Source organism: Calypte anna, chromosome 3 (genome assembly GCF_003957555.1).
Source record: "Calypte anna isolate BGI_N300 chromosome 3, bCalAnn1_v1.p, whole genome shotgun sequence".
In the NCBI taxonomy this organism is placed as follows: Eukaryota; Metazoa; Chordata; class Aves; order Apodiformes; family Trochilidae; genus Calypte; species Calypte anna.
This window is the reverse complement of record NC_044246.1, coordinates 7,966,020-7,984,686: the sequence shown is the minus strand read 5'-3', so window position 1 is coordinate 7,984,686 and position 18,667 is coordinate 7,966,020. Positions and strand designations below refer to the sequence as shown.

Here is an 18,667-nt window from a genome sequence, read left to right as displayed (position 1 = left end):
AAGCTCAATGTTTCTGATTGCTCTAATGCATTTAGAGATACCACTTGGAGTCTGGGACCCATCATGTTTCTGCTTTCCAGGGCTGAGACATAGTTTTAGTTACAGTAGAAGAAAATTATAAACAAAGAAATGTTGATCTTTAAACTAAGCAGGCTACGTTGTATCACAAAGCAGAGCATGAAACTACATTTTAGGATGGAAACAAAAAATAAGGAAATTATTTAATTTTCAGAGATAATATTACATATTTTTTCCTTCACAAGAAAGTAAGAAAATCTGAAAAATAATGGCACTTTAAAAGTTAAGACTTCAGAAAGCAATTCTTTGTTATGTTTTATTTTGGGGAGAGGGTACATGCAAAAAACTTCTATTAATTATTTTTGGGAATTAAAAGATTTCTTTTTTTTTTTTTTTCTGCATGTAGTAATTGTTGCAACAGACACCAAAAGTTGCCTTCTCAACAAGTGATTGTAGCATATGTTGTATTTGGTAATCCCCATTGCTCAATGGAACTATTTGCATTCTTAAAAAAATGCCAAATTTGCCTTCCAGATCTGGAGACTAAAATTAACAAATAGAAGTTGGGTCTAGATTGGTTTGAGAGCTCTACTGTAAGAAAACACATATGTCAAACTCCTTATACAAACAGCTTTATTAAAACCAGGATATGTTGTGAAACTCAGCTTGCATTATCCCTACGTTTCAGCATTCTTACACTTATGCAATGCTTTCATATATGAAAACACTCACAACCCTTCAACCATTTGAGTTGTGGCTGTCTTCTCCCTGGTCTACTTCCCCCATCCTTCCTCCCAGAGTCTGTCTGCTCCCACATTAAGAAATATGACATAAGTCCCAGCTCTGACTTTTGCTCAGTGTTAAGATCACCCACGGATTACTCAGGGAGCAATAGAACACTTTTGTTTGAATGCTTGTAGGAGATAAGAGAAGGCCTAGCAAACACAATGGTGCCAGGTCTGTGTACTTTCAACAAAACAAGTATGCAGAAGAGTGTGCATACTTCAGGAAGCTGCTTAAAACACATCAGTCTGAGACAAGGACTTGGAGAAATTAGATCCTAGGATAGATGTTTCAAATCTCCTCCTCCCAAGATGAATATATTTCTATATAATTCATCTAAAGATGTTTCTATTCATAAACACCACTCTAACACCCCACAGTGTGTTCACCACAGGTTTGCACCCTCAGCTCCAAGGAATCAGAAGAGGAGCTTCTGTTCCTTGGTGGTTCCATGCAGCAGCGTCATGCAGAATATCACAGTTGGTAAAATAAATTAGGACTTGCATATTTAATTCCATTATCTAGATAATTCAGACTGATAAAACCAGTTTCTTTATGCAGCCAAGCTTACTAACACATCCCTCCCTTACAATCAGCACAATTACACAAATATCTAACTGAAGGATTCCATGTGCAGTGGCAAAATAACAATACAGGCAAACATTAATTTCCTCATGCAAAAATATCCAGACCTATGCTATAATTCCGATATACTTTGATGCAAACATCTGGAAGAGGGTTTATAATACTCCTGCAGTTGCTGAACATTTTCACTCATGTCAGGGAGGCTGGAGAAGGCACAGTGTAGTCTCAGAAAGTCTATAAAAGGAAGTAACTTTTTATTTTATTGTATTATTATTGTAAGGCAGATCATTAATGCTGATTATTCACATACCTATGAGCACGTCAGCTACTAGCTACCATTAAGATTTAATAGGAGGAATAGACACAGCAAACCTATATCTGCCTGAAACTATGAATTTAAATCCAACAATAGTGCCACTTCCCAAAATTGTTAGGGAAAAGACAACTTCCTACAGCTACCCAGTACTTGGAAACTATTCTGTTTGGAAGTCCAAAACTCTGGAATTTCATTTTTAAAAAGGCCAAAATTCAAAATGTCCCTCTGAGTTGAAAAAGAATTAGCAAACTGATCCTTTGGATCAACTTTTATAGAACCATTGACTGGTTTGGGCTGGAAGGGCCCAAGGACACCTCCCACAGGACCAGGTTGCTCAGAGCCCCATCCATCCTGGCCTTGAACATTTCCAGGGAGGAGGCATCCACAACTTTCTTGGGCATGTCATAAAACTGTCATTAGCATCACTTATGGCTGACTTTCAGAAGAGTGGTATCCAGTTCAAATTTTAGTCTTATGTCTGCACTTTCCTCAGGGCAGGTTGAAGCCATGATCCATTTTTCTGGCTTTTCTAAGTATGCTTCCTATATATTGTCCCTGGACTCCATTTAAACTGAGTGTCTCTTCTGGACACTGCCTAAAAGCACTGCTATATAACCAAAACTAATGGAGCAACTCCCAAGTTTTACTTAACAGATACAAATTATAGTTGGTTCCTCAGAAAGAAACAGTAGCTGAAGGAAAATATGCAAGTTTGCAAAAGTTTTAAAAAGAAGGTCTGAACCAGTCCTCCCATACTCAGGTCAGAGAGACAAATAAGCAAACCACACATCCAAGTCCTTCATGCTGATTTCACCACTGACCTCTCCAAAAAACAAGCAGTGCCACTGTAAGACACCACTCCTTTTTTTTCCTCCTGCACAACTTTGTCACATCTGCTCTCTTTCTCCAGGAGTACACCAAGAGTATTTGCAAGGCTGCCACATGGCAACAACAGAAAATAACCCCAGCAAATTACAAAGCCAGACTGCTGCTTCTTCTCTGACTGAAGATCCTCCTACTTCTACAGCAGATAATCACTGGACTCTCATCATAGAGGTCTGGGGGGGTTTCACAGTTTTTCTGCCCATCATGTGACTCAAACATGCAAGATTACAGGATACTGAGAGGTTACAGCTTCCATGGGACTTTTCCCTAGCTTCCATCCTCAGACATTTCTGCTCAATTTTAACATCTATACCCCAGGAATATTACTCCAAGCTCGAGTGAAAGAAAAAGTATAAACCAGTGATAAGAAAAAAAAAAAAAAACAACCCAAACATAGAAAAGAAACAAAAAAACCCAATCAACAAACACCCCCCCCCCAAAAAAAACCCCAACCAAAACTTCGAAATATGAACCTGTATTTCTATTATATAGAAACCATAAATTGTAAGAGTCTCAAAATCACTACATATTTTTTAGGCAGAACTGAAGCAATAGATGTCACTCAAACTTCTAAAATATTTTCAAGTAATTGTACTTGGAAATTTTATGAGACCTATATTCATTTTCTAATACCTAGAACAAATATTTGGAAGAAAGAAATGCACAGGAGTAGATGAGTAGGTAACCGTATTACATTGTATATCTTCCTTGAATTATTATTTCTGAGTTAATAAAAAAAATAATGTAAGGGTAGTAAAGACCAAATGGTCAAAAGGCAACATCACTGGAAAACTATCATACTGGCAAAAATCTTGAGCAATGGAGAATTCTGATATAAGAAACACAAGCCCAACAGTATTTAGCCTGATCACCATATTAAATGTTTCTGACAACAAGTCAGATAAAAAGAAAAAATAAATTTGTCTGTTGACTGAATACAAAATGAAGACTTCCCCGACAAATGCCTGGGGAATACAAGACAAGAACACCACACACACAAATACAGGCAAACCAGAAAAATATCAGTATAGACAATTTCCTCAGGTTCCTTGGAATGACTGAGAGCTAAACTGTTCAATACAGAGGTAAAAGAAAAAACATTTGCCTGAACATTTTCATCAACAAAAGAACAAAGAGAGTCTTAGAATAAGATGAAAGTGTAGTGAATCCCTTTGTTGCTATGAAGATTATGGTATAATGCAATATCAAGCTACTTCCAAAATAAACCCAGTTACATGGAACTTAATATTTATATTTGAAAATCAACTAGACTGCAAAATTTTAAATCTTTTATTGTCAACTTAGTAAACCCTCAATTACAAAAATGGCTGTCATTTGCTTTTTTCTTTTTTTTTCCATGTGAGTTTATTGGCACCATTCATCTAACATAGGGCTACTGCACAATGTCATGCCTTTGTCTGTGATACTTCTAACCACCTGACAGCTACACTCTTCTCTTGGGACTCTTCTTTATCTCAAACAATAGAATTGTGAATCTCCTAATTTAGAAAGTGAAATCCCAGAAAGGCCTCTTTAAAATAAATGTTATGTCTACATAACTTTGGAAAAATACAGTGGTGAAACCAAATGTCCCTGTGCATGACTGTTTCGTTTCTAAAGATTCTCAGAAAATGAATGAAATAAAATAATTTTAAACAGGAGCATCTGGACTTGCACAACTTGCAGAAAATACCTGTGTTGATAATGGGTACATATGGGATGGCTGGACTGAGTAGAGTTAGCATAAATCAAAAAAAAATTGTATTAGTACCTACCTACCCAGCATCTGTGATATGTTTATCTATTAGCAAATACTTCAGCCTTCTCAGGATGAAAACTGTAAGTGCACAAAGCACAATGAAATTTGGATCTTCACCACATAGGACATAGATGAGAAGCAAAAACCAGCACATAAAACTGCTTGCACACAGTTTACTGTGGTAGTAATTCACCTTGAGCCAAAGCTTGTGTAAGAAACCAGAACAGTATACAAAATGTCCAAGCAGAAGTCACGGATTAAGGTGAGCTGTTGCTTCACATGGTTTTTAAAGGACTAAAAATTTTAGTTCCTTCAAGAACATGGGTTTATATTTATCTGGAAAGCAATAAAATAAAAATCAATTAAGTGAGAATATGCATTGGCAAAATTTGAAGTTACAGAAGTAGGAGACTTCATCAAAAAGAGTGAATCTTAAGTACCACTGTTTGTAGTGATTCTTCTCTCACAAACACAATTCAATTTTTATAAATTTCTTCTTAGCATTCCTACTCCCTAATGTAGTATCCACAAATACATAGTAATAGAATTGTATTGATAGAGCTTTTCTTACATATAAATATATATACACACATAAAACAAACCTTATAACTAGATCTTATATATAGCTATAGAGAGTTGATATAAACAGTTACATTACATACATTTCAAACAGTTGCCTGCTATGTTAAGGACAGCAGTTACTGATTATGTGAAGTCTAACTTCATACACCTATAGAGTTTGTTTATAAAAAGTGTGCAAGCTCAGTTCTTAGAGAACAAATATATTTTGTTTGACTCAGAATGTCGCCTTCTTGTCTAGGCAGGAAAAAAAATGGAGACCAGTGCTGTAATCCTTTCAGAATAAAATGTTTAAATACAAACATGATTGCCATTGTAGACTGTTTAATTTAGAGAGATTGTATTTCAGTTCTGGTTTTGAGAGGTTTGCTGATTTGACTATAGAGAGTACTTCAATGCTTATCTTAATTGTTTAGATAAGATTTGTTTGAATTTGGCAGGTGAAAAAACCATGGGTGTGGAATATAGGAAGGTTGAGAAAAGACTGGCATTTTACCAGATTACGCTGACTTTAAACTATAGTGCTCTGAGGAGCAGTTTCAATGAACCTGCCAGGGGCTGGGCTTCAGGGAGGGAATTTGAAGAGCAAGATTGACCAACAGGATTCAAGATTTTCAAAAAACTGTAAATGATTTACATAGTAATTCCCAAAATGCTACTTGAGGCTTAACATAGTACACAAATGCAAATGATACATATTTAAATAAGTTTAAAATAACAATAAGTTTTAAATAAATTTAAAAATAAAGAAATTGTTCTTTGTCCTTACAGCAGAGGTTTTTTGGTTTTTAGGCAACTTCCCTGCCTTTTAAGTGTATTTTTAAAGGACACATTTTTAAAGGTATTTCTAGAACAAGATTTTAATATAGAACCAATCATATAACATATGGATATATTTTAGATGCAAGAAATTCTGGTACAGAAAATAAAATTACAGCTAGAAAACATTTAGAGGCTTTTACTTCAGTGTTGGCTTGCACTAAGCTTTTTCACTTTCTTGTTGAGTTAGCTTAGCATTACACATGCATTCTGTTTAAAGGTTCTCAAAAGGAAACTTGTCATACCTATCAACCCTATCACTTGGTGGGGAGACTGATGGAACAGGCTATCTGAGAAAGATATTTTTGGGATGTTTATGAAACAGTATTAATTACAGTGCACATTTTAAAACCAGACTGCACAAACAGTCTGGCAATACTGCAAGGCACACATGCAATAGACCTGATATTTTGTATTAATGTGCTGGCAGACAGATAAAAATTATAGCTTGGTATCCATGAGTCAAGTGAAATAAAATTTAGGTTTTCTGTGTGTTAGCGTTTGACTTGTCTTTTAGATCCACTTTGGCTCTAAGTCTTTTCAATCTCCATCTCAATATCATCATGTCTGGGAGTTCCTTGGGCTGAGGTACCAATGAGACTGTGAGTGTCAGAGGATGTGTGCAAATCAAACCTCCCAGAACCAGGTAGCATCTCTTCCTGAGTGCAGCTGGAAGAAGTTAGCAGGTCTTGTTTGGAATACAAACAAACCTTCAGGCTTCAGACTGAGACTTCTAATTACAATTGGGTTTTGTCAGAATTCAAATATGCTTGGTTTTGGTTTAATTCCACCTTATCTATTTTCATTAGAATATCTCAAAGTACACAAAGCTAACTCTGAAAAAAGTGTCCGTAAGCAAAGAGACAAACTTCTTCTTTCATGCTTTAGAGAGCTAATTCTAAATGATAAACAAAATGCAGGAGGAAGATGAAGACATTTATTTGCAATCATCTAACATTTCACTTGCAAAGGTGAAACTGAGGTTTAAATACGGCCAAGTCAAGAATAAACTCAGGTGAAAATTATTCTAACTATCAGAAAAACAACTCATAGCAATAAAACATTGTGAGTACCAGGACACTGACTTCTTTGTATGAGATCTCTCAACTATTTGCCTTGCTCTGTAATCCTGAGAAGCTCTGAACTGTCCCCAGACTTTTCCTTATACACATTTTAGTCTTCATTCTTCTAGTCCCACCTTGAACCTCTTGATTTTTTTTTGTTATAGTTTAACAAGAAATTACCACAATTCAGCTCTCATAGAAATGTCAAAAATATGGTAGTTTCACACAGTTTTATAGCAATTTACCTTATATATGTATATATATAAGGTTAGGATGGTAGATAAACTTTTTTTTCTATTCCAATTTTTTTTCACTACCTTAAGCAGCTTGCAGGTCCTCAGCTGTTGTTCTCCCACTTTATCCACAGTTGGTACACAGCTAATAGAGCTCAAGGTGTGTCCAGTTGGGAATTTAGAATACTTAAACTGAATTATTCAAGTGTCAACACTAAATGAATTAACAGCTGCCTAAAGCACAGAACTGGAAATTTAATGGCTCATGAAACACTACCAGAAAGGAGATTATCTTAGGCTTCCAGAGCAATCTGCTCTCAGTTTACTGCAACTAAATATATCTTTACTAACACTGAAAAGAAAGATATTAAACACAGTTATTAATCTTCAGTGAAGTCCATGTGGCAATGCTAATGAGAGCCACTCTTTGCTGAGCAGACTCCAACTCAGCCAAAGAACCATCTTAGTTACACTCCCAGTAATCATGATCAGTCACTAATATAAGTCTCCTTGTCTCTCAAGGAGGGACTAAAGTCAAAACAATCTTTGGACTAGAGTTATAAATGGTGGGGTATCAACAACTCCAAAGGAAATAGCAGGATAACCTCAAAAACTTGTTTTTCTGCTGAACTGCTTGATCTGTTTAGCTTATATAGAAGAAAGATAAGAAGGAACTCAATTACAGTTTTCATGCATATCTGCACAAGACTATATCTGGAAGTAGCTGGCTCTGCAATTTTGCTGACCAAAACCAAGAAAGAATGAAGGATGTCTGTAAATTAATCTGACAAATTCACTATGGAAAGAATATTTTAAGTGCTAAAAGTGAAGGAAATTAACCTTTTGTACGACGTTTTGTGGGATACATTGACTTCTCCATCACTTAAAGTATTTGTATGAAATTCTAGACTCAAGAAAGTCAGTGGCAAAACTATCAGCGACTTCAAAGGAAGCAAAAGGTTGAAGGGTCAGAATTTCAGCTGGAACTCAGATTCATTTATACTGCTAAAATGTTCATATTTATACCAACTAATAGCTTGAGGAGGAAAATTAGCAGGCAATATTACATGCCTTACTTAGCAGCCAGACTAAACGCTCAGAAAGCTCCTAAAAATGTAGACTTCAGATGCATGTTTTACCTTTCCTGGGTCCTCTGAATTTCTCAACTTTTGTTTTTGAACATAAACAAGGCCAAACCATTTTACAGAGACTACATGGAACCTTGCTACCTCTTGATGATTTACAACAGAAAAGGCTACAAGTTTGTTTAGCCATGAATAATACATGCACAATCCCTCAGCAGCAAGCTTTCCCTTGGCTTGTGGTTCAGGTTGGTCAGTTCTGTATGATGATTTCAGTATCTGAAGCTGGAGAGCTCGTTAGAAAACATGACATGGAAACTTACAGGGATACAGGAAACCAGACAAATCATGTCCTCATCCATCTATAACTGCTGTACCCTCAGCTGTTGCAGTCACGAGTCAAAGTACGTATTTTCTTACTCAAGAATGGAAAACACAAAACATTTGAGAGGTTTCCTTTCAAAAGCAAATTTTCCTTTCCCTCTTTCAGATGGTAGTATCTCATGGAAACAAAATTACACACCCTGAATTTATGCTCCAAATCAAATTAATATTTTATTTTCTGCGTAGCAGAGAGCAGTTTAGACGTAGCCTGGTATTCTACACATCTGCCCAGTCTGGTGTCTGGATGAACACAGGGATTTCTTTGCACTAATACATGTTTAGCCTTTCATCAAATATTCTGAAGTTAAAGTATTAAAGAGCTACAGATGCTAAGAAAATGATGTAATGATCTTGTGACATTTAGTCCATGTTCTAAGTGTGGTGGGATTATGAAAATAATGCAAAAAGATTTTTGGCAAGGTAAATGACAGATCACACAGCTTTCCTAATTCAAATCACAATACTGTGATAACTGAGGGCAGAAGGGTGTGTGTTCATGGTTTAAGTTCCATCCTTTTTCACGCTAGTGTTTCTCAGAAGCCGGTATTAATAACCCAACAAAATAAAGGCTGGGATTGCAACAAAACCAAATGCCTAGATATATGGAAAACCACAGTAAGTACATTCGAAGAAAAAAAATAATTTCATGTTCTTTGGAATCACCTATGTATATTTATTTAAGTATGATGACTGCATTTGGCCAACTGAGGACTTAAAGAGTGGAAGAGGCACTCTATATTGCTTCATGCCAACAAGCTATATTTTGTGTCCAGGTAGATAAAGAAAACACAGCTTCATTAACAACAGAAAACTGAGTTACACTGAAATAGAATCTAACACATTGCTTGGGGAAGTTTCCTGTGGAACAGCAGAACAACAGAAAAAACTTTTGAGCTTTCCTTGTCTATGAACCACGACAAGAAAAAAAAAAAAAAAAAAAAAAAGTAGGAGAAAGCCAGGCAACTCTGAAGGTGACAGGTACAGGAACACCAACACAATGGCTCCAGCATGAGAAATAGAGAGGCCTCACTCAGTATTTCACATTTTTTGCAGGAGGAAACTGTGATTTCCCCTGCACTACTTCTTACCCTACCTAGCCCGGGCGATGGATGGCTACAACAAACAAACCCTTCCATCTCTGCATCAGCCTTTCTCTTCGTTGCACTCTCAGCTGGTTTTTAAAAGCGAATATTGACTGGGCGTAAAGTAAAGCCAGAAACAGCGTCTCAGCCAAAGCTGAAAACCGGGGGGGGGAAGCCGCGATGCCGAGCACCTTGCCGGAGGCGGCCCGGACCGCGGGTTCCGCTCTGCCGCCAGCCGGGCCGGGCCGGCGGGTGCCGGGGTGAAGAGGCGACGGTACCGGCAGCGGCAGCGCGGGCCGAGGTTGCCACCTGGTGCTGGCAGCGGGAGCCGGGCCCGGCGGGCAGCGCAGGGCAGGGACCGGGCTGGGCAGGGAGATGAGATGAGGGGAGGGGAGGGTTCGGGTCTGAACCGCGGTGTGGGGGGGAGGCGAGCCAGAAAAAACGACCCAGATAAGCAGAGCTCGGTAGATCGAGTCCAGGCGGTGCGTCTGAGGTGTTTCCCTACGGTTTCCAGGCGTCTCGTACTTGCGATGGGGAAATTTCTATTTAGTGATGATTTAAGGGGTGTTCCGAATGTAACGGGGGAAAGATAATCGGTGTGACACTAGTAATATACGGTGGTGTATGGTGCCATAGCTGGGTACTGCAGAAGGGAGGAAACAAATAGTGAAGGAAGCAGGAGACAGGATAAAGCAATGAGTTGTAAGGGATCTCCCCGTACCCCACGGGAGGAGATCGTGCCTGAACAGAAACACCCCCAGCCAGCACCCTCTGAACACACTGGTTAAGCCGTCTGTAACAGTGACTTCTCATGGTAAAAGGTGTAAAATAATCTGGAGCATAGAAGACACATTAGCAGAACGTTTAACCTCTTAATTGTATCTTTGAGACACCATGGTGAGGGTAAATTTCAGGTATTACAATTATCGCTCCAAAGAACAAGGTAGAAATAGCAAAAAAAAAACCCAAAACAACAAAAAAAGGAGCAACATTTAATGGGCTTCTGAATAGTGTCTAAATCAGCCAGAGACATCATAACAATCTAAATGAAATTTCTTTATAAAACAGGGGAATTTAAAAAAGAAACATCTTAAAATTGCATTGTACAAGAAGGAACTAATTAAAACAAGGAGCTAATTGAAGGGTCAAAAAGCTTGGAGGTCAGAAGGAAGATTACAGCTACTACATTAGAAGCTCAGAGGAAAAAAATTAAGTGAAAAATTCAAAAGAAGCCTTTTTTCCCCAAGTCCTTTGACATCCCCAGTACTCCTATTCCTCAAACCACATACACAGTTAAAGGTAAGTGCATGGGGGACACCTGAGCTCTTCAAAAAGTGGAAATCAGCACAAGAAAACAGAAAAGCAAGCAGTCTTATAAGTTTAGTGTGAATTGGACAAGAAAAAGAGCTCTAAAGCCAACTTGCCAAATGCATAAAACTAGTAATAAAACTGCTTTTAAACACATCAGATACATGAAACCTGACAGGAAACAGTTGGATTTGCAGATAACCTGCCTGTCAAAAGAGCACAAAAGAAATAATCAGAAAAGATTCAACAAAGTGTTAGGATTCACTGTCACAGAAAAGCTTGAATAAGGTCTCACAGAAGTTCTATACTTCTCAAGTGATGTATTTCGTGCATCAGCTCAAACTGAAAAAGTTTCAAAAGATACAAATGCAAATTTTAAGAGGGTTCCTGAAATAATGCTGGAAACTACAAACCAGTCACTCTGACTGTGCCTAGAAAATGTCTATGTATTATATGGAAGAGCTTTTTTAAAGAATGTACAGATAAATCAATGAAATGAGAGATACCATGTAATTTTGCAGTAAACAAGCTAAATAATGTTGCTTTAATGGAGTCAAAAAACGCAACGGTAAGAGTGATCTGACTGATACTGGATTGCAAACACTTCCTCACAATCCTTACCTAAGGCTTCAGAAAAAAAAAATCCTGTAATGAATAAATAAAAACCGTCTACTCTGGTTAAAAATAACAACAGTTCAAAAATAGGAAATCAATCACAAAAATTGATGTTTAGTTTGGAAAGTACATGTAGCAGTGGACCCTTACTTGGACCTTTGCAGGTTCCTGTGCTGTTTAATGAACTTGAAGCAGTAATGTTGTTAGATAATAACAGCTGCTCACTTTAACACTGACCACAAACATGTAAAAAAAGGCTCTCTCAAATATTCAGTGTCAATACATGCAAAACAGATGGGAAAAGAAAGAACCCAAACTGTAAAACCACTGATGTTTTTACAACTACTGCCCCCAAAAAAGACACTCAATTTTTTTTCATGGTTTTTAGAAAACATAAGCTCAATAATAAGCAACAGTTAAAGGGCAAACAGAACGTCAGTAACAATACAGAATAAATGGAGTCTGAAATAGAAGATGATGCAATACCATGGCATAACCATATGGCACACATAAATCCTGAAAATACCATCCAGAGCTCGACACCTCACAGGGTAGAAAAAAACCTATAAACATAGGCTGGTGACAAGGAAAAAAAATCAAAAGAACTGACAACGTATATGAAAGCCATTTCAAACAAGCTTTCAGTTTGGTGAAAGATGCTGCTGCAAAAAAGATAAAAATAAGGAAGTATAAAAAAATATATAATAAGCATTCAGTAGCGCTAATTTCTGGCTGTTTTCAAGGTTGGTTTGTTTGTTTTTGTTTTGTTTTCTGGCTATCCACATAGGAGATAAGGCACTATGTTAGATACGTTCCCATTTGATCAAATATAGCATATAGTTTAACTTTGTTCCTTAAAAGAAGAACAGCAAGAAAACTCCAGTGAAATTGGTACACTGAATGTAAAAAAGCAAAACCTAAAAAAAGAGCAAACCTAAAGATATTCACCTTGCAAGTTTAATGGCTATATGCACGTAAGTTGCAGAAACTTTTAATACCATTTTTTTGCATATAAAAATATAGTAACAATTCACAGGAACGATTCACAAATTGGTTGTTGTGGCAAACACCCCTTTCTTCCAGGCCTTTAGGATTAATAAAAAAATACGTAACTTCATTACTTGAAGATCTTAATAATTAGCCTTTCTTGATTTTCATAATGCTAAAATCTCTGTGCAGTTCAGCAGTATATAAAAGTATGATTGTTGAAAAATATTTCTGCTATGGAAAGGGAAACCAGGTGCCCTATTTTTTGCTCCCTTCCTTCCCCCTGTTTTGCATGACACTAATGACAATATGGTACATTTTGTTACTTTTATACTTAGAATTTTGTAATCATTCCTCTTAGGAGTGAGTACACTGTATACAAAAGTACTACTTTTTTTTTTTTTCTTTTCTTTTGGAAGAACATAACTTAACTGAAACTTTTCTCTCAAAGTTTCAAAGTTAATCAGACTTCCAAGAAAAAAAATAAACTGTTTCAACTGAAACAACAGACAAACAATGCAGTTAGTTTCTTACAAAACTTCTCTATTAAATTGCATTCATATGTTCTTAACAACAACAAAAATCTTTAATTATCCAAACTATCCAATGTGGCAGTAATTAGTCTCTGCTGATTCAAATACTCAACATGATTCTCCTCATAAAAAAAAAAAAAACAAAACACAACAAAAGCAAAAACAAAAACAACTTTTAAAAAATTTATTTTCCACTATATGAAACTGGTTTAAATCCCTAAATTTATTTTTCATTGTAAATTCTGAAAGCCTGTGACACAAAAACAGTGATTTTTTTTTTTTTTTGGTGATATGACTATTTCTGTCCCTCATTATCTAGATGTGTTGCATGCACACTTAAAGGAAATTATAACCAAAGTTGTGTTTTTTCCTTAACTGCTGCTCTTGCTTTACTGACCCCTGGTCATGGTAAACTAAAGCTTCAGAAAACTTAGAGGATGAAAAAAGGGCTTGAGGCCTGATTCAGGACTGGCTTTCAGGGTCCTCACCCATAGGTCTTCATGTCACTGCCACTAGAACCTCACCTGTCTCTAAGGACCTTTCTTGTCCTTCCTCCTGCCAGGAGTGGCCAGACAAGGGCTCCAGAACCTTTTGGCTGCTTAGTACAGAACACAGAGAGCTTACAAGCAGTATCAAAGCAGTAGAAACGTTTGTAGCAATACGTATGTGTGGCATTTTAATTTAACTCAAGTCTGTCCTTTTATAAAAAGTACCTCTGTGTATTCCTTAGTTTCCTTTCCAAAAAATGTCACAATAGAAGCATGTTTGGAGGTAGCAGCAGATAAAATGTGTAAGCTTCTAACCTAACCATAATGTAATGAATAGGGTAATATAAAATTCAGAAAAAAAGAGGAATAAAATTGAGTATTATGGTGTGTAGGTCCGAGGAAGTGCTAGTTCACAGGACAGGAAAATGCCAAACCAGTTTTTCCTTGATGGTGTTTCCAAAGAACCTAAACACATGTTGGAAAGGCTACCAGAGAGGAAGCTTAAGCTTGGGTTTTTTTTTTAAGCTTTTAGGTATCTGAATGCACCTTTGATTAAGAAGAATTTTTTTAAATAGTTTCAATTCTCAGTCAATAAGCCACAACCAACAAGTTGGTTAAGCTTTGTAATTAACCTGCACTGACTGCAATCACTTTTTAGATCATTCCTTTAATAAAAAACTACAGACTTGACACCTGACAGAAATTTTGGATATATATTGTTGCATTCAGGATTTTTTTTTCCATAACTTTAATGGACAGAAATAGCAATTTAGGACAGCTGGTTTACCTTCCAGTATAGCAATGTACAAAGAGCTTGATCTGATCCTGTGCTTTTTTGTCTTCAAAACTTGTCTAAAGAGTAACATATCTTTTAGGAATATATTAATTCTTGATATAATTCAAGAGTTTTGAAATATATATTTCAGTATTATGTGTTTCAAATTCCTATGCTTATTAACATTCACTGTTATTAGGATAAATAATGCTCAAATATGCTCTGGACCTTCTATAAGATAAACTAATCATGAGCCTTATTTTCCAGATGTTATGTTATTCTTTCCTGATTGCTTTCCATTTAGAGAATCTCTTGGACCTATGATCACTGAGGCTACATGGTACTGCAGTGTGTGAAGCATTCCTGCACAGGACATTAAAACACTGTGGTATAAGAGACATTTTCTCTTCCTCCTCCAATAAAACCATACAGTTAAACTTTGACAAGTCTGGCCTATCTCATAATTTCTAAGTATCAGTGGGAGCAGTCAAGTAAGAAAACAAAACCAAGATTTTTCTCGTGTTGCTTTGTCACCAATACCCAAATACTAACGAATAAATATTTATTTTGCCTACTAACATTTAAAGTACATTTATTTCCTGCACATCTGTCTTGAATTCAGGGCAGAAAGTATGTTGTTCAAACTTGTACTTCTGTTAACAGAGCAAGCTCTGACACAAATGTAAATTTCAGTAAAATAATCCCAAATCCAGATTAAAAGGTTGAGCTTTACTGGCTGTCAGGTGAACCTGCCTGCCCTTCCCATAACTTTTTTCCTATTACATTCTTTATATAACATTCTTTTCCTGGATGAGTGACCAACAGTGAGTTGAGGGCTGTAATAAAAAGGGTCTTGGTCCTCTCTCTATATATATGTGTATATATATATATATCTATTCTGAGTGGAATGAACAGCTTCACCAAATTCTGTAGATTACCAGTGTCCCAGAGGGAGTGGGAAATGACTTATTGAATGAGGATATGAGAAAGGTGGTCCAAAATTCAGAGGCAGAAATAGCCAAACCAATTCCAGCAGAGCCAGGGCTATCAGAAGGTGCTGTACAAAACCTTGCAGAGCTTTAGAGTATTGAGCCATAGCAGAGGTCACACAGTGCCTAAAGCCATGAAACCCGTTAAGAGAAATTTACTGAATTGCAAAATATTACAGACCACTTCAAAAGACAGAGAATTACATACTCCATTTTTGCCAGACTTCTACTTTCAACATTTACAAGGCACGTTTAGACTAAGATTAATTTCTGGTTTGGAAATAAACGCTATATATAAATCTGATTGTGTAGTAAATGTAACATGCATGAAACATGAAACTTGCTTTCCTTCTGGCTGACATCTTCAGTTTAATTTTTTCCTTCTATTTTTACACACACACACGGGAGAATTTTTTGCTATTCTTACTTCACTTCTTAACACAACCATAAATTTTGGGGAAGGCACTGACAACCATCGTTACAATTTCAAATTCCTTTTTGCACTTCATGTGATAACAGACAACTAAACAGAGAGATCTTAAATAACAGACATGGCCCCTAAGTGCAGAAACCACAGCTTAACCTGCAATTATATATTAATGTCTAGTCATAGGTTACCATATGCAGTTAACCAGACTTTTGTTGGATGCATCATTTAAGCACACATTGCATCTCTGAAATGTTAAGAAAAAACCCAGAAGACTAATGTTAAAACTGGAAGTTTTTTTCAATAAGAAGAAAAGCTGAGCTATAGAGGAAAAACATGTAAAAGTTGCTTGTTTGGCATTTTTCAAGTTCTGGCTCTACTATGCAGCCAAATACAACTATATTCCCAGTGGGAATGTAATACTGGATAAAGGATATTTGGGGTACAGTGAAAATAAATAAATAACTAAACCGAAGTAAAATGCCTGGATAAACTGTTTTGAATGGTTGATAGATGTTTGTGAAAAAATAGATGTCAGAAAAACCTTGTGTGAAACCAGAGAAACCATGAGGACTCATTTTTGTATTAATAACACAGAGAATAACATAGACTGCAGAGACCAACATTTCTTTCACTTCTAGCCTAAACTGCATAAAATAGCTGGAGTTCTGTTAGCAATTAGAATACACTAAAAAAAAAAAAAAAAAATCCCAAAAAACACCACAAAAAAAACCCACACAAAAAACAAAACCAAAAACCAACAAAAAAAACCAAAACAACAACCCAAAAAAAAAACCACCAAAGAAAACCCGAAATCAACAGACCTCGCTATAAAGCACTACTAGACAGATGTGCTAGAGTTCAGTACAAACATGCTCTGCTTATTACAACTACTCCTTCCACATTGTAAAAAATATTTTAAAAGCAACCAGGGTTTGAGAGTTTGTCTTACTAAACCTATTCCAAAGTAGAGAGCAGACAATTGTAATTCTACAAGCAGACACTTCACAAGGATTTCATCATCATCATCATCATCAAATAAAGCTATTTATCACATTTTACAATATTCTGAGATCTTCCACTAAACACTATCTGATCAAAGATGCATGGAAAAGTAGCTAAATGTTCAAGATTAGTCAACAAAATACAAGAAACAATTTGAATTTTGGAGTTTCCAAAACAATCTTTCATCAAGGATTACTTCTTGCAGACAGTATGTCACCATTGTTCTTTATCTTAAAAAGCAAACATTACACTTAAAAAACCCCCCCAAAAAAAAAAATTTTGACAAGATATTAGATACAACATTTGCCCAGGTTTCAAGTTATTGTTTAACCTGCCAGTTCAGCACAAAATGAATTAAAACTCTAAATCCTAAATCTATTAGGTGAATTAATGCTCAGCACTATTGTTTTCCCGTGTTCCTAAAACACAATTTGTTTAAACGGTTAGAAAAATAAGACACAGTGACATGCAAACCAAGAAATGGACTGAATTAAAAATTTCCCTCTCTTTCTGGGTACTTTCTACAGCCAGTAAAAAAATAAAATAAGAAAATCTTAAAAATTACAGTTCTTCTGCAATTTGTATGAACACTGTTTCCCACAGATATGTTCTGGATGTCATAGAGGGAATATTTACAAGAAAGTCTATAAAGAAAGTTGCCTAGTACCACAAATACTTGGAGTAGGGAAAAGAAGTTTCATTTGACTGCCTTTAAAATTTATGAAAAATATTGCTTGTGTTGTACTGAGTGTTATATAGGTAAATGTACATTTCACTATCCATTAAACATGGCAAAATCTCAAGACCACCCTGGGGCACAGATAAACTCTGGTCACATTTTTTTGCTGTAGATATTTTCATATATCTTAAATCTTAATGTAAAAAGATGCAAATATTCCAACTGCTTGTTTGCTATTGCAGGCACTCTTAATATTTTTTAACTTCTAATATTACCTTCTCATTAGTATATTCAAATTTCAGCAGATAAACCACTGAGCTATAACACTCAAAAATATGTAGAATCTTCAGTTTTTAACAAGCAAGTAAAAGAAGTGCATACACAAAAGTGAAATGAAATAACTGGGCTTGTGATTTTGTATTTTCTCCATGAGCTTTGTGGCTAGATCACTCAGAGTACTCTGCACAGAGTCACTGGTGCCAGAAATATTTTTTGGTGAGCTCTGTCCTCTGTTTTCTTTGCCCCCACCATGCAATTTTTTTTAACCTCACCACTTTTCCTTCATGCCCATTTTATGTTCTTAATAAAATAAAATTAACACCAGGATCTTAGAAACGTTTCCACAAACTCTCCCACCAGACAAAAGTCCTCTCATGTTTGTTCAATCACTTCTGCACAGCAAGGGAATCAGAGCACTACTAAATTTCCCTTTGCAAAACCGTTTAGTTGTAGAAAACAGCTATTGAAAGAGGAGTACACAAAATCTGCAAAGAGATCTTAGATGATCATGTGTGCTTAATATTGTAATAGGATAAAGGTTAAGCATAATATTGTTTGACCCCTTCAACTACTGACATTCATGCCATGTTATTGTTAGTGTTGCATGTTAAGCAAGCAAATTTTCAATGAACTTGTGTTGGCTTTACCACAGACACAGATGTTAGGCGGGCTCCTTTGTTCATAAGGTTCTCATTATTAACTGAAACCAAGTTGAATATTTGACTGAAGGAAAGGACCATATCATTGTTTTCAGATTTTGCTCTATGACTTAACTGAACTACATCTGCCAGCTTTGGAAATACCAAGTACTTCTTGGCGCCAGTACTGGCGCCTTGCTCTATGACTACCATCTTAAGTGCTTCAGCTTGAGGAAGTGTAGTAACCATCAAAACAGCTTAATAAAAACTTAAAACTGTGATTAAGAGTTACTCACTAGCTGACAGAGAGCTCTGAAATTTGTTCTATTTATGAATAATTTCACCAAAAAAAAAA

The 18,667-nt window shown here is 36.2% G+C and overlaps 1 protein-coding gene across 1 annotated transcript in view; it reads right to left on the bottom strand.

Moving 5' to 3' along the window:
* Positions 1–18,667, bottom strand: part of FMN2 (formin 2) — a 145,468-nt gene that overhangs the window by 66,346 nt on the left and 60,455 nt on the right. The window lies entirely within an intron of this gene.